Source organism: Anopheles gambiae, chromosome 3 (assembly GCF_943734735.2).
Source record: "Anopheles gambiae chromosome 3, idAnoGambNW_F1_1, whole genome shotgun sequence".
Lineage (NCBI taxonomy): Eukaryota > Metazoa > Arthropoda > Insecta > Diptera > Culicidae > Anopheles > Anopheles gambiae.
The window spans coordinates 74,722,693-74,741,713 of NC_064602.1; the positions used below are offsets into that span (position 1 = coordinate 74,722,693).

Consider the following 19,021-nt stretch of genomic DNA (forward strand, 5'->3'; position numbering starts at 1 on the left):
GCTCGAAAGGTCGTCTACAAAGCACTTTTTGCGACTGTGCAGTAATGAAGTATATTTCTTTTTTAACAGTCTGGCAAGTGATGGGTTTACACGTAAAATTCCATCCACAAATCTATTTTAAACCCATCATCGAATGAACGAAAAGCGCTATTTTTAACACCATTGAAGTTCAACCGTTGAAGATTGCACATCAAAGGGCGACTGTATGAAAATCCTCCCTCCCTCCCTCGTCCATTCAATCCGTGATGGTTTAATGTAACACAGCTTTCACAGGAACTTGACAGGATGGCCGACTGTTTTTCGGTTTTGTTTTCGTGAAAGCCACTCGAAGAAGGGCCCGGAAGGTTGTTTGATTAATAATTAAGCAGAAAATAATTCCAATTCCAGCACGTATTTCCCATTGACGGAGCTTTCAGGCGATTTGGGCCTTGTTTGTGATGATCGGGGTGCATGGGTCATCGATTTTTATGAATAAACCATCGCATGGTACGGGCTGAAACGGTGGAACAGCTTTCACCGATGGCTTACCACCAGGAAGTATTACGGTGGCTTTTTTCCTACGAGCGAACGATATAACCTTTCTCTTGTGTGTGAAGTGCAGCAATGATTAATTTGGTTGTTACAAACGTGAGGGATGGAAGTGTTAATCTACCTCGTAAGGTAGTGTTAACACCAGACACACGCAACATAAGCGCGTGATCATTTCGTTCGCAGATCAGGAACGTTGCGTTACGCTGAGTTGGATGAAGCAGAGATAAAGCGTTTGTTTAAATTTTAAGCAGGAAAAAGGAGATTAAATAAGACAGTTGCACACAGCGTGTAAGGTCAATTATTCGCTGTCCATCACTCGGTTTAAGTGTTTCCAACGCCCTCCCTCCCGAAGGCATTGTAGAAATTAAAAATAACCTTTTGCATTTCTAATTGCCTACCTTTAGGCGTTTAGCACGATTTGCTTTGCTACAGGTTTTTCTTAGCAGAAAGTGCACGGAAAAGTAATAGTGTTTTTGTTCCATTTTTTTGCTTATTTAAACTACGCTTACAGTGCAGGCTTAACAAGTTTCAAACAATTCACATTCCTCTCGCTATAAATATCCCCCCCATAAAGACACAACCTACACAGAAGAAAGGGGGAAAGAACTATCAAGATTTAACCTTTTTTCTCTGTTTTGTTTTGTTTTCTTCTACCGTCTAAAACTTCGCAGAGATCGCATCTCTCTGCCTCGTGCGGTGGCTATTTTGAGCCAAGAGTTAAGAAAAATAGCATAACCTACACACCGGCATGTTGCAACTTTTCATGGGAAAAAACGAGCGGCTCAAGCAACTGCAGCAACGGCAAAAGAGCAAAACAAAACCCCTGCAAGCCTGGTTTGGCTATTGTTTTTTTTTTTTTAAATAAATATGCAACCGAACGAGCGGAAGCAGAGGATGTGAGTGGTTCCTCTCGGCGGTTTTTCATACCGGCACGAGAACGCTTTAAAGATGTCTGGCAAAAGTTCGAATTGAATCATGTGCTTCGGAAGCTCGGTGCTTGTTTCGGGAGGCTGCCCTTGCTGCCCTTGGTTCTGCATGCTGGTTTTCCCATACACAACCTGGTTATTTAACCTCTTGGTTTACTGTTGCAAGCAAGGGAGCGACGAGGGGGGGGGGTTTGTTTTGTATGTGGGTGTGCCCTTTTTTCTCGCCATTCAAAGCAGATAAAGCGTTGAAACTCTTCGCTCAGTAAATTGAGCAAAGTCTTTTCAGCGCGTCCCCTGTCCTGCTTTTTCCATTCCGCGAACTAAGGCATCGGGGGCATTTCCAGGAATTAGATACCCATATCAGAGGAATTCTCAGTATTATTCAGTTTACTGTGTAAGGTGTTTTTATTCGTTGTTTGGGTTCATTGTTTGGGCGTTCCTTAGTGTCAAACGTTCCCTCGCTGTTTTTCTTCTTACATCAACCTTTTGCACAAAAGAAAGGTGGGATTGATCTACTATTTTCTGCAAACCATGTTTGCCACACCTTCAGTAGACACAGTTAAAGGGGGAACCTCAGCATAACACCTTTCGTGCAAGGTGTTGGCGAAGTAGAATTGGGTCAATGTTTAAAAAGAATACATACATTATGTTGGATGAGAAGGCTGAGCTGAGGGGAATGTGCGGTAAGCTATGTAATCAGCAAAATATCAATACAAAACATCGTGTGAATAGACGCAAAACAACACAAGACAGACTTCGATGTCATAGTCATTTAAATCTCCACTCCTGCCTCTGAGATAGGAGAGGCTCCCTCGGGTGCTTTGTGATGGCGTTAAATGGGTTCTGATTGCATTGAAAGCTCGTGCAAGCGAACAAAGTGTTATGGGTGTGTGTATGCATGATTACATGGGAAAGGATTGCTGTATCGAAAAACCTTTCACTCACTGATAACTTCGTAGCACAATATTTACACAGCAAGCTCTATTATCTTCCACGTTTGAAGGAGCGTCTTGTGTTATTGGCAGGCTTGGGTGAGCAGAATGTCTTCGTATTGGATTAAGTTTTTTGTTTAACTTGGCAGGTAATAGGATTATAGTTGCATTCTATTCAATGGATAAGAAGGCATTGGAAAGAGATTGCTTTAGTAATTGAACCCTTTGAGGTGAGTTGTCGAAAGCTACCGTTGTGATGTTCCAATGCTCATATCAGAGCCCCTTTGATTTAACTTTCTTTTCCCTTTTTCCCTAGCCCAGTTTTAGTACAGAACATGATATTTAAAGGGATCTAAACTGTTCGTTTTTTGTTCCTTCTACCAGCACCTTCTACACCGGTAATTTGATATTTGTTTAGTGTTGCTCACAGGAAAATTGAAACCAAGACGGCGGTCTTTCCTTATTCATGGCGCAAGGCGACCGGCGCCCGGTGGCTTGTTTTCTTTGGACGCCGGCCGGTTCGGCACCAGGGCACCAGGGCTCCATTAGATTATTGGGTGGGCTCTAGGCTTGGAGTCGTCTACCGCTCGCCAGCACCTGTCTCTTGGACGGCTGTGGGAGCAGCGTTTAGACGTTGTTTAAGGTGCTAATGGAATGTTTCGATAAAAGGAAGGATGAATTCGACGCTCAACCAAATGAGTGCTTTCACCTGAATTTTGTTTTGTGAATTTAAAGAAAGAAATTTAGCAAATTTGCTGTTGATTTACGTGAATTGAGCTGGCTCAAGCAAAGGGTTTTAGTACATCTTCTGTCAACATGCTGTAAGCGCCTAAATGTATGCAATTGGTGATGCATTATCTGAGTTTTGAGTACGAGTTGCGTTTCAGTAGTTGAAGAAAGCAACGGGCCCGTGCTATGTGCCGACAAGGAAACATTTCATCTTACAAATTCGTTCTTCATTTCTCCGAGCTACGAAGTAAGCGCTGTTCGATGGCGATTAAATTTCACACCAGTTGAACATATCCATATTTTGTGTAAAACTCGCTTCCTCGCTTCGGCTTTCGCTGCAAACGTCGTTGTCATTTCGGCTTCCCGTGCCGACTGCAGCGACAAAGATAAGCGGGTCGTGTCGTTCCCGCCTTCCCTTTCCATCTGGCTGACATTTGAGGCCTCGCATGGAATCGACGCAGGTTGTTGTAATCCAATTGACATTCGCAAAAGGCAGGGAACGAAAAAACGAGGGTGGAATGGGAGTGAAGCGCACTGTGGCGGCGACTGAAAGCAATCGGAGTAGTTTTTCTTTGCAGCAGAAGGGAGAGTTGGCTTGAAAGAAAGAAAGAAAGAAAGAAAAAAGCATAACGACCTGGAATAACTGGGAGCCCGCTAGGATAAAGGCGAGCGCTGTTTTGTCGTCGCTGTCGCTGTGGAAAGTGTCTTCGTGGAAACGCAGACACATGACGGAAAGGAAAGTGGGCTGGGGTGGGGAAGAAGCATGGTGAAAAATCAATGAATTTTGCGCTACATGTGTAGTGCGCGTTTCGTGGAAGGAGGGAGAGGGGGGTTTGCAAGCGGTGAAGATGGAAAGAAGTCTAGTCGACATTGTTCTAGCTAGCAGGTGGTTTTTCAAAACTTAAATAATTTAGTTTTTGAAGGTGGCTGTCCCTCACACTTGCCCCCCCCCCCCCTCCCCCCCGTGCTGGAGTGGCGAGCTAGAGACATCCAAGCGAGTTGTAATATTTAAATATGTAAAACGTGCTACTGTAAATGAGCAATTATTTCCCATGATATTATTTCATATTGTTTTAGTAGCTGTGTGTTTCGCTTGTGTGTGAAATCAGTACAACAACGGACGTAAATGCCTGTTGTTCTTTTTTCCTCAAAGCACGATTGCATAAACTTTAAAAGCGTAGTTCATCGTCCGCCGCAAATTGCATTGCGCGCAGCCGGGGGACAGACGTAACCGCGTGCATTACTTGCGGCTCTAGTGCCTCCTTTTGTCAAGTAGGCTGTGGGTACGAGTCGGGCACTCTTTGCGCGCTGGAAATCGAAATTGAGTTACGACGATCATGTGTTTACCATTTGAGGGATTTTTTTTTCTTCCTTTTTTGGTCTTCTTATTGCACCAAGCTACACCAGATACAGTATCGATGGATCGACGTCATTGGACGGCATGGATTTATCGGGCCAATTGCTGCATGCATATTTGATAAGGCAAATACTTTCACTGTGATGATGATGGTGCAATGAGGCCTTTATATAGGGTCTTCTACAGACCCTAGTAGAATGACAGTTGCATTACAAGTGAACTGTGAACAAGCTGTGTATAATTACAGACCATTTTTACAGACCAACTCCTTGCTCTGTGATCTTCTAGCGAGAAAACAATCTGTTCAAGTGTGCCTACGGGTGTGTGTGTGTGTGCGTGGGTACGATATCTCTTGACACGATCGTATGCACTGTTTACTCTTTGTGAATGCAGCACGGGAGTCAAACATCTGGCTTCCCCCTAGCGTTTAGCTTCGAATCAATGGAATCGATTCATGTGGCGTAAAATCCAACCCCACCTTTCCCACATCGTAACTGGTGACATCGGGTGTTTCCGTGGGACCACGGTTTGTTGGCGCGCTTTGGCGCGCTCCATCCAGCACCAGCACGCAATCCCGTTTTTGCTTGACATTGAATCAACGAAGCCGGCTACGAAAGGAGAACGCATGGTGTTTCACGTTTCGTGCTCGCTGTTACTGCTACTGTTGAAAGAGAGCACTCACGGGGCACTCACGGGACGATATTCGGCACAGTGGACTAGAGTTTTGACCATTTTGGTTAAATATTAGTAACACTCAGAGGAAAGTTAAAAAATTCTCTTGATTTCAGTTTGGTATCTTATGAATAATTTAATAATTTAAGAAAAACATGTTAAGGAACCTTTAGCTAAAAGCGTCATAGTTTATTTATTTTACCTTTGCTGTTAGAAGCATTTGCCATTGAAGATCCTTTCCCGTAAATTTGTACTAACTTTCGCCTACCAAACCGAGTCCTCCTAATACCATCTGTCCGAACGCCGTCAGCAGGCTGTGTGGCAGCTCGCTCCCAGCTGAGTGTCTCTCAGTCGCTCAGCAGCACCCTTCTACAGTGTCGGAGTGTCAACACAGGGGGTTTGCAAAGCGTGCGACCCGGCACAGCGTTCCAGTTTCGCAACGAACTCGCCCGGTGCTGGAAGTACATATACACGGTGTGCGCCCGTTTCCGGTCGCCCGGTCGCTCTCGCTGGTCGTTTTGTGTGTGTGTGTGTTTGTGTGTCCGCGCATTTGGCGACGTGTGAAAACCCAACTGAAAGCGAACGAAACGCATTGGACAGGTTGACGTGTGGTGTGGTGTGACGTACTGCCAGGTTTAGCAGGTGGTTTAGTGTTTTAGTAAGGGCTGACCGCGCGAAAGATTAGTGCTTACCTCGTGCGAGCTAATCTTGTTGTACGATGAGCGAATGCACCTTTGGCTGTTGCGGCAGTTTCCACTGGTGCAGCACTGTGTGTTGATGCCTGATCGATGTGAAGTTAATGCCATTTTGTGAGTGTTGAAAGGAGCTAAGAAAACAGGTGTAGAACTGGGCATAAAGGGGAAAAACATTTCGGATTCACGCTGTGATTTTGGTCTGCTAATGAACTTGCTTGCAACCATTTTCTTAACGGACAAACATAGGGGGGAGGGTCGATTTTCACAACTTGCTCGAATTCCCTTTTTGGAGCAAGGGGAGAAGGAGGAGGTGTGCAGCCGCGCTAACGAGATCCCGATGGAGCTGTTAGGCATTGCCAACAGACTGTGTGGCAAAACAGCAGGTTCGAGTGCAGACTGTTTTTCTTCCTGCTTCTGAACGGTTCTGACCAATTGTTTGTTCAATCGTGGTACCCGATGCGGTTGGCGGTGCCTGGTGGTGGTGTTTCCGATTAAATTCCCCTCAGTACCAACGACACATGTGTTCAACACATTAGCGCAACCGGGCAGATGAAGCAGCTCAGGGGAAGAGAGAGAGCGAGTGAGTGCGAGCGCTGCCTACGTAGTTTCGTTTTGACAGTTCGATCTTCGCCTTCGTTTGGCTTAGTAGAACTGTGCAACGGCATGCGTGCATGGGGCCAGTGAACTGTGACTAATTTATATCAGTGACTAATGGGTGGCGTTCTGTGTGTGTGTGTGTTTGCGTGAGCCATACGATCTCAAACGCATGCTTCCCAACTTCAACACATGCCAAGAGCAACTGCCCTTCCTCCCATTGAAAAGTGACGCAGCGTCTGGGAATGTGTTGGGAAGTTCTGATTAAGTTTTGCGTGGAATGGAAAATGTATTTCTGTAGTTTTTGTTTGCTGTACTTTGCCACTCCTCTTTCTCCCTTCTGGAGGGGTCACGCATGCAACAGCCGCTGTACTGTCTGGAGATCGTTCATCTCGTGCACCTTCAGGAAGTTCCAGTTTCCACTTTTATGTGGAGAGTTAGTGTTTTTTTTTCTTCTTCTGACAGTTAGTTTGCTGCGCGCGTGTGTTTAGCGCTGAATGCTGTGAAGATGAAATGAACGGAAATTATTGCCCCAGCAGAAGTGATCCTTCCCAACGACCGGTTCGCGTGGAAATTGTGTGCCGGTTGTTTGGCCTTTTTTCTTCACTTCTTCTTGTTTCGGTGTGCGCTCTACTTCTCCGAAGCTTATGACAGCATCGCCAGCACCCGTCAGGGAAGTAGCAAAAGTGTTTGCGAGAAGTTATATAGTGTCGTTTTTGTGTGTGTGTGGGTGAAAAACGAGCTGAAAGGGGCAGACAAATGGCAAAACACAGACAGACACTGAATGAAAAAAACAAAAACAGCAACAAAAACGCTTGAACTGCAAATGAAACAAGGTTTCGGTGTACTCTCCTTTGCTCGATTTTGTGCCTTGTGTATGTGTCTTGTTGTGCTATATTTATGTCGGCGTAAAATATGCTCTTCCAGATGCGATTCGCTTCCGTGAAGCCACTTCCCACGGGAGGTCGGAAGGAAGCTGAAGCGAGCAATAAAGCAAAAAAAAAAAATAGAAACGGATTTGAAGACGAAAATTGAAAAAAGTTCATTCCACTTCCGCGAGAACTGAAACATTAAACGGTTTTTATGTGTACCGGGTTTTTGCTTTCCACCAGTTGATGTGCAAGTATATGCCCACAACACTGGTGACAAAGCAATTGAAAATGGTCAACAAAGCGTGATAGGGGCTACATTTTTGTCATCTGTAAAGAAAAGAGGACTTCAGCAAAAAAAAAAAAAAAAACAATAATATCAGTTGCGGAAGTCAGGGCAGGAACAAACGAGGCAAAGAAACGCGATGATAAAAGCAAATTAAACGTCCACTAAAACTGACCATAAATACTACTCAATTACGGAGTGTATTTCATTTTTTGGCTTGTTGCGATCGGCTCCAGCCCAGTATCCCGGCTTATGAGTGACTCGTTCCAAAAAAAACGGGTCCTTCCTGTCTACTGCCGCTGGCAAGATGTTCCCTCCGTTTCTTAGTAATTACTACCCCGTGTCGCGCCGAGCTTTTCCGTTATTAATTTGGCGCTTGGAGAGGCGTGTAAACATTTTAACAGATCTAGTGCAAAAAAGAGAAGTCCGCTACCAAACCGACCGCTACCATAAGGGACAGAATATGGTAATGATGAAATATGCGACGGGCTTTAAAAGTGCTGATTGATGTTCCTACCTAGGGGGGCCCGAGATGGTACGCAAAGAGATAGAGTGAAAGAGCAAGCGAGAGAGGAGTTTGAGTAATGTAAAAGTGCTTTGAATATTAATCCTCCCTTTAGGAGGTAATGAGGTCACTGAGGGAATTAGTGTGGGAAAGAGAGACATTCCTTATTTGTTAAATATTCGGGGAGGGAGGGGTAAGCGAAATTTTACAGCGCAAAATTATCAAATTTAATCTACTAACACTAACAGTGCGTTTTTTGGATTCCCAATAGTCCCAACAGAGGTCGCCTTCATCACGATGAGGTTAACCTGTCGGAGTTTGTGGTTGAGGTTTGGTTGAAGATCAGCTGTAACCACCTTGGTGACTAACTAATCGCATAAAGTGTTAGTGTATTTGTTTGTGAAGAGTGTGTGTGTGCACCACGATGAATAATGGAAGTGGAGTGGAAGAGTTTGTGTGGTGCGTGTGTGATGTAGCTGATGAAATCTGCCTTGCCTTGCGGGAGATAAATAAATGTCAAATGTGACAGGTGCGATCGATCGCAACTGTCAAATGCAAGCGCGTGCGGTTATAGCAATTAGTGAGTGTGTCGGAAGGAGTGCTCTCGTAGTAAGAGAGAGAAAAATCCCACCCCCCACCCGTGGGAACTAGTGCCCGGTTTGGTGAACATGTGCAAGCGATAATCCTTTCCTGCAGTTTCCCGGATGAAGAAGAACGGTGGTAATGGTGATTTGATGATGGTGTCAAGCAGTCAAATGGTTTGAAGAGATTTGCACAGCGCACTAATGCTGCTACAGGAGCAGGTGGGGAAGTTCTGCGGCAAGGTCCGCGAGAAGGTTTAAGACCGGGTGAGGTTAATTGAGAGGAAAACAGAAAGAGAGAAACAGCAAATCCGCCAACTATCGCCAGTTGCCTTAGTACGCGAATCCACAGTTCCACCGGATGTCGGATTAGTTCCCGTGGATTGGCATTGGTTTGAGCGGAAAAGTGAAGCAGGGCAGCAGCAAGCAGTGGTAGTAGTAATCGATTCGTGGCTCAGAACAATAGCCAATCCGAGCAGGATGTGTTGTCGGTACGTTGCGTGAACCATACAACGGGGAAACCCAGCAAGGAGGCAAAAAAAAGTAAAAGCAAAAGCAAGAAGCGATTTCGTCCGACGACTGTCGATTCCAGCTGTCTGGCTGCGTTGCCGAAGGAAATTTATAGCCGATTGTGTAGCGAATAAAGTGAACCGGCGGGCCGGCAACCCCACGTTTGAACATCGACATCGAAGCGAGACGGTTTCGGTGTGCGAGCCCGGCACCAAACACACCAGCGCTCGGTAAGTCAAGTCGGGGAGGGGAAAAAGTTTTGCTTCACGATAGTAAACAGGATTAATTAACAATTCACCTACGGAAAAATAACAATCGACGCAAAAGGGGTAAAGAGTTTAATCAGTTTTAGCCGACTTCCCCCCATTTCCGTTGCCGACTCCGGCAACGTGGAACAAAGTGTCGTTCGACGGCCATTTGCCAGCGCGATTGGCATTATTGATTATTGGCCTCCCACCCTCAATCGGCGTACCTGTATGCCGGCTTCGACTTCCGTTAACCATGGTCAAGATATCGAGTTTACTTGGCAGCAGTTCAGTCAATACGGCGGCCCCGGAAGCGCACGGCAACCGATTGGCACACTACAAGCGAAGGTTCTTTGTTGCACGTTTAGTGTTCCGTGCTGCCGTGGTAGTTATTTTTGTTGTTTTTTTTTGCTTCACGATCACAAGTTGTACAAGAGTTGTGACGACAAAGGAGCGCTCTACCCCGGTGGGTAAATCTTTTCATTACGAATGGTTGTTAAAATATGGATAAAGGCGTCTTGTACCGTACACGCCGTACCGAAGCACACAGTTGGTTGTTTTCCGTGTGAGGCAAAGTTGTTCGCTTTCTCAGGCTTTTACTGTGTGTGATGGTATTCCTTGGATTGAAATCATCTAAAGGGTCTATTAAATACAGGCACAATCTCTGCCGGGGAAGGCTGTTTTCAAGTGGAATAAAGTTATTAAATAGCTATTAATTTGTTGTATTAATTAATGCAGAATGATTCAAGTTCTCTTTAAAAGGCACACGAAACTGTGTGGCATTTGTAGGATATTTTAGTTTCATTTTAACATCCCACTCGTTGTGCTAATAGTGAAAAAGATCTTCTTGAAAGTTTGAAAACAATGAGTCTAGAATTGAGATTTGATCCCACGACTCGTGTTGCGTTACACATACCTGTTGACTGTACACCTTTCATCCACGCTTAACAGGAAGCGCCTGAACGTGTTTATGTAGTCGCACAGCTTATCCAATATCTACTAATTGGCCCTACAATACAATGTCGTTCAAAACAAACGAAACCCGCCAACGTTAACCGATGAATAATTCTAACTACCTTAGTTTTACACTTCCAATCTTCCAAAGCTCCGGCAAAACTTTCGTCCATAATGAGTTTCGTGCACGTTTTCCCCCGTGTGGTGGTGCTGCCCATGATGATGATGATGATACAGGAAAGGTTAGATACGGTCCAGCACTGCAGCTGGTTTGCAACAGCCCTTTTTCCCGAGGGCTCATTTTCATGTGCTTTTGCCGATTGCATGTCCTGCTGGCTGCTGTGATGGGCATTCTCCTAGCAGCAGTAGTAGCAGCAGCAGCAGCAGTAGAGAACAAAGAACCATCACGAAGGTCACAAAAGCGGGAGGAAAATCCCTCCGGAGATCGGATAGCATTTTGTGCTTTCTGATGCGGCAGGGAAGAGTTTGTTTGGAAGAGTTTGCGTCGGAGCATTAGCATTCCCGATGAGCTCAATTTGCTTAACCGAAGCGTGTTACTTCTACGATGATTGGATGCAACCCTAGAACGCTTGGGGAATGGGGCACGCCAGGCGGGGCGGCGGTACACATACACATACCGTCCGATTCTTGTTTGCCGAAAGGTGGTTTTCAACGGCGCTTTCTATTGCTGTGAATTTTGATGGGAAATTTGTGGCAGCTGCATCTATCGGGGATACCGATAGCAAAGGGAAGCGTTTGCGGTAAGCAGAAGCACGTGAATGTTTAGATTGGAGTGAAGTTTATCGAATATCAAAATATTTGAAAGCGCCAATATTTAGCTAGTGCAGGGGATCCAAACAAAGCTGAAAAAGTAATCCTTAAGGGACATTAAAAATTCCAACAGTGGAATAATTATGGATGTCAGAGATTCGCCTGCCATTCGCCTTCAGTCAACGAAAACGAATGAATCAAATTGCATGGAAAGTGCGATGTCTAAAAATAGCTTCCACTCGGTGAGAGGCCCACACAGCTGCTGTCCAGCGCGCCATCCAGCAGTCAATAGCGGGTGACGTTTAATGTAAATTTTATCTTCCCAGTTCGCTGGAACACCCGAGACGGGTGGGTAGGGTGAAGCTGTTGGTGCTCCAGTCGCATCGTAAAGTCGTAAAGAAGAAATAATCGTAAAAATCAATCCTACTTAGTGTGATTTTATGGCAGAATTGACGGAGAGGTGGCTTGGAATTTCCGCTGATTGGAAGAACCTTTCGCACCTTTTTTTTTCGTGGCTGTTGTTGGTTGCGCTTTTCATCCCGTTTTCCCGCGGAAAAGATCTTTTTTTTTTAAAGTGGGTGTAAAGTGGAAATAGGGTATCAATCGTTGGTTCGATGAAAAATCGTAAAATGATTGAACACGATTGATTCAGATCTCGTTAGTATTAAGCTGCTTTGTTGAGCGCTTGACGAGCCGCGCATTTTGTGTGTGTGCGTACTGTAACAGGATTTTACGCTGATAATATGTTTCATAATAATGTCCATAAACAGGGCATGGGGGTTGCGTTTATTGATGTTCTCTTTAAATTATTCTCGTACATAAATGATAAATATTTTATGGTACACTGTTATGTCTTTTTTTATATGCTGGGGAAAGCCCTAAACCAGCAAGTTACCATTTGAGTTTGTAATTTTCAGATAATGCGTTTATTTATGGTTTCAGATGAATGATGTTCAATTTCTCGAACCTACTTACAAAGCTTAGCAAAGATTGATCGATTGAAAAGTGATGAATGGAGTGATGGTTTTTTTATGGCAGGTAATAGCAGCATTGAATGATAACGATTAATATTTATCGATTATATTTTTATGCTCCATTTTTATGTTCCATTTAAAGTATCTTTAAAATTGAAAACTTGAATGTGCCTGATACAGAAAATGCTATTGATTCTCATTTTGGCAACAAACGGATTAACACTCTATTGCATAGTAGAAAAGCTCCTAGTAGCTTATGGGATCTCAAACTCAGCCCATACACATCGACAGTATCGACGACATCGTAATGATGAATGGTGCTAAGTGAAGTTTTATCCATTTGGTATCCAGTGGCGTTTTCCTCCTTCAGACACGTACAACTCCTGTAAGCCGTGTGTGTGTATGAACCTGGTACACACTTCCGATACCACCGCGATGGTCACGATCTTTCACGATGGCCAATCGTAAATTAATTGATTACAGGAGGCGGGATGGCTGCCATCGTACAGTGCCATTGAGAGGACTGGCAGGTCGCAGGACTGCTGCTAATGTTGCTGCCGCTTCAAGAGCAGAAGTGCCAACGCGTTTCGAACCGTTTCGGCAAAACTGCTGTCATTCATTTTCATCATTTCGAAGCTCGAGTGGTGTGGCAATTGCCACTACCGGACAGAGTGGGCGGTGCACCACCAGAAGGCACTAATTTGTGTGCCATTAGAAATGCCCGCGTGAGAAGGGGTGCATGGAAGGCGGGCTAGTGGATTATAAAAAAGGCAACTTCTTCTGGAGAAACGATGCTTGTCGCCTTCGGATAGGAGCCGAACGATTGATGATTATTGCTTGCCGAACGTGTTGGTATGTGGCGTTTTTTTGTTCGCTTGTTTGTTTTATTTCGTTGTTTCGCTGGGTAGGGCGGTCTTTCACCAAAGCAAAAAAAAAGTGGGGAGTTGCTTGAAGCTTCATTACAATGATACAGTGTTGCGGTGCCATTGGCACAAACAAAAAACTTGATCGAATGGATTAGAAATGGCGGTTGAGTGTCGTGTCTTTAGCTTTGAAGTTTGTGTTGAATGTGAAGCTTGCATAAACAAGGTGAATGAAAACAAAGTCATGCATAGTAATTAGAGTTGACAGAGCAGCAGAGTACTTTAAATAAGAGTGTTCTTCGATTTGTTGAACAACTCCCGAAGCAGCAATTTGTCATCAAAGTTGAAATATAATTGATTTTTCGCTTCCATTCGGTTCCAAAACTGGTCCGTTCTGGAGAGCCCACTTGATGTTTGCATAATGTGCGCTGGTGCTTCTGGTTGCAGTTTTCGCTGGCCGATTATACAAATTGGAATAATTGTATCGTCATTTAGTAACGAGTAACGAGATGCATCGGTTGTATGTGAGGAGAAAGGAAGTTCAAGTTATGCTAAAAGCAACGATAACGACCTGCTGGCAGCAGCAGCTGGTGGACAGTTTAGCTCGTTGTCGTGGAATGAAAAATTAGAATATCATTATCATAGCCCACGCGATGGGTGGCGGCTTTGTGTGTGTTTTTCACTAGATTTCAGCAGGTCCGGCCGGTGGGTTACTGGTCTTTCCGTAGAACAAGAATCATCATTCAAATTTGTATTAAATTTGTCTGTCGTTAATGATGCTTGAAGTTTGAAAGGAGAAAACGAAAAGGATTTTTTATATTATTCTACAGAAATATCCAGTCATCGAGTGTTGTTAAAGTATTTAGTCAAAGTCCATTCAAACCTTCAAACAAAGTCTTAATTGCATCATTTGTAACCATATCTCCCTATCTGCCAATTTCCACAGAAAACCTCATTCATCATGACGACCTAAACCAAATAAATCCTGGCTTTGATTAATTACAAAATTTCAAACAAACGTGAGCTTGTCTTTTCGAGCATACGACAAATCAGCATTTCTTCATATTGTTTTTATTATTGTTAGGAAAAATCAAGAGTTGAAATTTGCGCTAGTGTAGCTCTTCTTTCTTCTTCATTGGCTCAACAACCGTTGTCGGTCAAGGCCTGCCTTGTACCACTACTTGTGGGGTTGACTTTCAGTGACTTATTAGTGCGCTAGTGTAGCGTTTTGCCATAATTTCTACTGCATCTGTCAAACTCCATACAAAATGACGAGCTGAAATCGTTAAACACCCCATTATTTGTTCACGTCATTTTATGCCATTAAAATATGTTTTGCTTTGTTTTAATATTCCATAAATTAATTAACATTCAATCACTCCGATGCGTTCCCAACACGCGCACACAAACACGAACCGATTGTGTTATGCTATGGCCGCACACACTCGCGGGTTGGGCGGGAATTATTATCGTCACGATGCGTGAAATTGAACCGCGCCATAAATTTCGGGATGTCACGGGACACAACTTCAGCCTTTTTTATTGTTCGCCCAATTGGATCGATACCATGTGTTTGCCGTGGCGTGGCGTATCTCTGGCAGAGCTGGGGAACCAATCTGGGCCTGTAGAAAATTAGCATGTTACGCAGTAAATGCTTCGAAGTATTTCCTAGGATTTTTAACCAGAAGAAGTGCTCTAGCAAATGATCCATGGCAGGCAGGTGGGATTTTAAGAATTCAGATGTGCCATGCCATGGGTGGAGATTTCCAAACGCACCGCAAAGCTCGGTAAATATCTCACGCATAAAATGGTTTTCAGGGGAAATTATTTCGGGAATCGGAGGAAAGGAAAAAACATTGGAAAAGCATATATAAATGTACTTTCTTGCAGAAGCGTGCAGGTTAATCACGTCAGCAGCAAGCGGAAAGCTTATCATTCTTTTTTGGGTTGCGATAATGAGTATTTATTCAGCTTTGGACATATGTTTTCGGTACGTGCGGGAAACAGATAAGGTTGGTGCAAGCAGACTGATACAGAATACGCTCATGAAATAATGTACTGAAATGTCCCTAATTTGAAATTATTTTCTGAAGCATTAAGCCGCTTCACTTTGCACAGTTGGTATTGTACCGTACCAGAAGCATCAAAATTAAACCAGCAAGGTCGTACAATCAAGTACAATTGCAAACAGACTAAGAATAGGCTGTATTAATGGTAACAGCTCTATTACATTACCGGATGAATGTTAGACATCAACCAGGACCTGCAATCCGGGAATTTCCCACGAGGACGACTCGCTGAGCTTAGCTATAAGCGGGTGAGATAGGCTGGGCTGATAGGCATTCAATAGTCAGTAGTACCGCCTGCGCTAGAGCGTCCACGCGAGCGGTCCCCTCTTGTTGAATTGTTCAATTAAGCCAAAGTGTATGAGTGGGCTCACGATAATGAAACTGAATCGAATGACATTTCGAGCTGCCATTGCAACACCTGTGACTGTATGGGCTTGTGTACGGACTGCAGCAGTCACGGGAGGCTGTCTCTCGTCTGAACGTGACCGGAGTGCATATGTTGGTCGTTGGGTCTCGTGAGCCGCAGCCTCATAAAGTTCTATTACTAGCAATGAACGAGAAACTGCTGCTGCTGCTGCTTGCTGCACTTTGGTGCAGTCAACAGTTTTTCTTCGGTGCTTCCCGTGCTGGTGGAATCCACCACTGGTTAGGTGTTGCATCGGATCAGGTCGGTAAATATTGATCTTTTCTCGCATCCTCTTTCTCTCGTGTGTGTGTGTGTGTGTGTGTGTGTGTGTTGCACCTAGCAAAAGGAGTGCTGTGGAAAGGCCAATGAATTGCATCACCTAGTGAGTAATTGATTTAACATTTAGTCAGTCAGGCATGTCATTCGCACCCTCAGACACACATCCTCCAGGCTTCCTGGTCCAGGATGACAGGCAGGATAAGGGTCGAGATGATGCTGTCACGCACAACACGGTGATTGTATCTACCTACTACCATGCTAGCGGGCAGTTTGTGTCGTTGATTGAGTGGGATGGTTTGATTGAGTTTAGTTGTAGAAGAAATTTTGCTTGTGCAGCAATATCGTTAATCAATTTGCACTAGTGTTGGACGAAATAATTTTATTTGTTGTTAAGCCCATTTTTATTATCCTGCAATGTTCCAATCAGTAGCGTAAAAGGAATCAAAAAGTTGTAGTTTGCTATCAAAAAGGATTGATTGTATTGCGAAAATGTTACGGTATTTTATTAAAAAAGGACGTCCTGGGGCGTTTTGCTTATGAGTTTATTATTTCAAACCAGAATGCATACATTCAGGAGTAAATATGATCTTTTATGGGATCCCGGGGCGTTTTGCTTATGAGATTATTATTTCAAACCAGAATGCATACATTCAGGAGTAAATATGAATTTTTATGGGAAGCTGAATGCTTACATTCAACAAAATACACATTTCAGGTTATAGCACAGTTAATTTTGTCAAACTTTTCTAGTCAAAATTCTTCTGTTATATGGGGTTGGTAATTTAAATGCACTAACAACCCGTCGAGTTAATTAATCAATTTCGATCATTGTGTTACACTGTTTACGTTCACTGTAGTTCATCTCTTCCCTTTGTTCTTATTTTGTTTTTGTTGTTGTTGTCGTTGTGGTTGGTGTATTCGTTACTGTTTCAAGCGTTGATGAACCGAATCGATCAAATTGCTGCGTCATAAAACAAACCACCCTGTCATCATCTTCATCGTTAGCAGCCGCTCCCAGCGGTCGGTGCATGCAATCCAAAACGAATTAAAATAAAACAGTAAAAACACATGAACACATTTTTCAATCGTAAATAAAAAAACAGGATACCCCGCACACAGATACGTGGAAAACTGGACCGCTGGTTTATAAATAAACGAAAACAAACGATTTATTTGCAGTACGTCCTTCTGGTCGTTAGTGTGCGGGCTTCCGCCTGTCACGCGTGCCTTCCCCAAATGCTGCCAATGCTCTGTGCTTTGCTCCACATTTCATTAGCGTACCGATTAAGCGCTGGTCAGTTTATTCCAGCGTCCATTCATGGTTTATTTGCTGCCACGTGCGCCAGTGTGCAGATTGGTGGTATTTATTTTTTCCCCCGCTTCCCACAACTACCCCGTTATTGTTGTGGATGTATTTCCAGTCTATTAATTTATCATATGAGGGAGAAATAAAATAATCCACAAAAAGAGTGGTAGACAAAGTGAGAGGGAGAGAGTGTGAGTAGTGAGGGAGTTGGTGTTATTCTTTTGCACCATTGATCAGGATTGTAGCGATCAGTGCAATTTGTGTGGTTGTGGCAGGAAATCCGTTTCCAAATTGACTGCCCTGGACGTGCCGTAATGAGGTACGCGAGAGAGTGTATACGCCACTAGAGGTAGGAGTGGGTGTGTGTTCTTGGACTTGAAACAGAGCGAATCGATTGGCGGGGTGGATGGGGAAAGCAATCCAACAAAGACTGAATGCTGGGTGTAACGAGCATGTGGATGTGATTTTGTTGCCACCAGCTAATAGCGCCATTAAGCCCATTATTCACGTTCATTCCAGTATTGATGGGAGTGGACGAGATGGCTTTAACCCTTTTGTATCGGGACAGGAATCAATACTGAGCGAATATTGAAATCGATAAATCAGACATTTTATTATGTTAAAAATTATGTTACAATTTTGCGGGCTATTTCAGTGGGAAGAGGATTCAGATAGTTAGCAACCCGTAGACAGTGTATTGTGGCTGACAATACCATTCCCTAATTACCATTGCTTGCTACTACGCATATCGCAACAATGAAAGCTTTTGTGCTATGAAACTCAAAAATTCTCTTCCAAATTAACCATTTTGCCAGACCAAAATCCTTTAGTTTTTTTCCTTCTTTATTAGATCATTCTAGTACTACAATGTGAGATACAGAATGGAGCTACAGGCATCTGCAGCAAAAAGTTGGTAAAAGTGTCAAAAAGCGAAGGAAATGTAAGAGAGCAGAGGGGACAGAAATGAAGCGAAAGCTTTTCCCCCTCTGCGCAGGAAGTCATTCTTACCCAGCTCAAACCCAACCCAGCGCGTGTGTTCAGTGTCGGCCGGGTGCGAAGTTACCCATCGGCAAAGCGGTCGTACCAGTGTTGGGTCCTGCCGGGGGGATTCGGGGCTATCTGTTAGCAGCTCAGTCCATTACTGGAGACCACCGGTTGCGTTCCAGGCAATTTGGAAGTTGGAACCGAACCAAAACCACACACACACACACACACACACATACTCTCACACGTACACAATGGCTTCAGTGGCGATAGAAAGTTTAGCAACGATTCAGACTCTCCCCAACCGGTACAACGAGGTACAAATTTAATTTACTTTCCACTGTCAGCGATATCATAGCATTTTCGGGGAGGGAAAGTTTTTTTGTTCATTGTTTTGGAAGGTGAAAACATGAGTGTAAAAAAGGAATATATTTAGGTTGGAAACTTTCCTTGGCACCGGTTTCGAATAAAAAAGTGTGCGCCTTTAGCGAGACAATACGGGTGAAGTTTTAATTTGGAAGAGTTAGCAGGGCTGAACTTGGGACATTGTACAATAATTTATTCCTTTAAACCTTGACACGGCCGGAGAAGCTCTGTTTCCTGTTTGTAGAGTCAGAAAAGCTATTGCTATAAAAGTGCTATAAAATTATTATGGCAATACTAATAAGACCACTAGGGGCTTAAATCTTGCTTAAATCTTTCTTTTAATGGTAAAATGAACATAAATTGATGAAAATGCGCTTAAAATGCATCCTTCATGATTATATGACATTAAAAAAGTATTTAACAATTAATCTTTATACTTAAACATATACTAAAAATGTGAAAGGGAAGTGTTTTGGTATAAATAATTCAATTTAATAGTGATTACTACTTTCCCTCGTAATTGTCATTTATCGGTGCTGTGAACTGCGGGCACTCTGAGAAAAAGGCACGTAGGTAACATCATTTACCTATTAAGTTCTTTCACCATATGCTACCGC

At 43.7% G+C, this 19,021-nt stretch overlaps 1 protein-coding gene across 1 annotated transcript in view; it reads left to right on the top strand.

Moving 5' to 3' along the window:
* Positions 1–5,583: 5,583 nt before the first annotated feature.
* LOC133393299 (uncharacterized) overlaps positions 5,584–19,021 on the top strand; it is a 45,430-nt gene continuing 31,992 nt past the window's right edge. Inside the window, exons 1-2 of the mRNA XM_061657661.1 lie at positions 5,584–5,956; positions 8,368–9,417. The gene's annotated coding sequence lies outside the window, so the exon portion shown is untranslated. The remainder of the gene's footprint in view (positions 5,957–8,367; positions 9,418–19,021) is intronic.